Below are 1909 nucleotides of genomic sequence, written 5' to 3'. Positions count from 1 at the left end.
ACTGCCTGTGCGCTGTCGACACGTCAGAAAATATACCTAAGACAACTGAAATCTTTATAATGTCCTTGGGAAACCTGATACACCAGCTACATGCTGTTGAGAAAAAGATAATAAGAAGAATTGAGAAGATTCTATATAAATTAAATGCCGTTGAGACCGCTAAAATATTCAATGCTAGTGCCCCCAGAGAAGGCCTCCTTCCTAATAATAATAATAATAATAATAATAATAATAATAATAATAATAATAATAATAATAATAATAATAATAATAATAATAATAATAATAATAATATTGGAGGGAGAGCCTCTTTCAAACAAGTTTTATTGAAAGATATTTCTGCATCAGCTGCATTTAACTCGTAAATAGACTTCTCTGTTTTTTCTAATAATTGCAATCATTAGAAAAATAGAGAAGACTATTTACAAGTTATATGCAGGTGATGCAGCAATATCAATTAAATAATAATAATAATAATAACAATAATAATAATAATAATAATAATAATAATAATAATAATAATAATAATAGTGATAAAAATAATAATAATAATATTTATTGTCAGCTTAGGGCCATATACATGGAATATACAAAGTACAGACAGTAACTTACACAATCTAGATACAAGAGACATGATAACAAATGAATAAACGGCAATATCCACACAGTTGCCGAAGCATTTAAAAAGGTAGTAATCCTAATACTGGTAATAACAGTAATAATATTGGGAATAAAAAGAAGAAGAAAATGAAGAAGAAGACGACGACGACGACTCCGATCTTCGGTAACAGTCGGTGATCTTCGACGACATTTATTTACACACGTTGAATTTTCATGGGAAGTTGCGACACAGACCTGGCTTGAAATTCATATAAGGTAAGCGACAATACTGAGGTTTCACAATGAGATAAATGACTGAATGTCATTGTGGAACGGAAATAACAAATACTTACAAGTAAACTCTCTCTGTCAACAAAAAACCGCCCCATCGAAAATGACATTTATAAAGTCCGTACACATACCGTGGGGCAATGCTTTCCTTGCATGTGCCACATACCACTGACCTTGCTATATTGTTAATGCAATGTATACACACTCGTGAATACATATTACATACATTCATACATACAAACAAACAAACAAGCTAAATGAGCACGGGTTGCCTCACATCATTACTCAGCTCCGAACACACCTGTGCTGAATGAATGACCAGCTTCTCGACAATAATTTTTATTTCTTTCTGCCGAATGTCCCTCTCGCGCTGCTCTTATCTCTCGCAAACCAGCAAATGTTTATATTCCTTATCAATGAAACTCAGATAATGAATTGGCGTGTGCCTGAATCAGACGGTTATTTTTACATTCCATACCAGTAAAACTCAGATAATGAATTAGCGTGTACACCTTCAGACAGACCCATAAAATTTCAGACGGTTATTGATCAAGGTTACGACTTACTTAAGAAAAACATTAAAAGGACAAACATCCATACCTCCTCAGTTACGACATGAGAGGATCATATCGAGGATAAATTTCTCTTTGCACACAATGGGATTTTCTACATTTTCTCGGCGTCATATGAGGGATTTCGGGAACTAAATTCAGATCTGGATGAAGCTTAATGACGCTGACTTTAGAGACGAATGTGTTTGAGAGAGAGAGAGAGAGAGAGAGAGAGAGAGAGAGAGAGAGAGAGAGAGAGAGAGTTTTAAGTTTTACAAGAAACCTGCTCTATTTGGAGGTTGGGGAAGACAGAAAGATTAAAATCAAAGCTATAAAGGCGCATATTAAAGATACCATCATAAATAAAAGCAGAGAGAGAGAGAGAGAGAGAGAGAGAGAGAGAGAGAGAGAGAGAGAGAGAGAGAGAGAGAGTTTTACAAGAAAACTGTTCTATTTGGAGGTTGGAG

This window comes from Macrobrachium nipponense, chromosome 2, assembly GCF_015104395.2.
Source record: "Macrobrachium nipponense isolate FS-2020 chromosome 2, ASM1510439v2, whole genome shotgun sequence".
NCBI lineage: Eukaryota > Metazoa > Arthropoda > Malacostraca > Decapoda > Palaemonidae > Macrobrachium > Macrobrachium nipponense.
Note: the sequence above shows the minus strand (reverse complement) of the source record.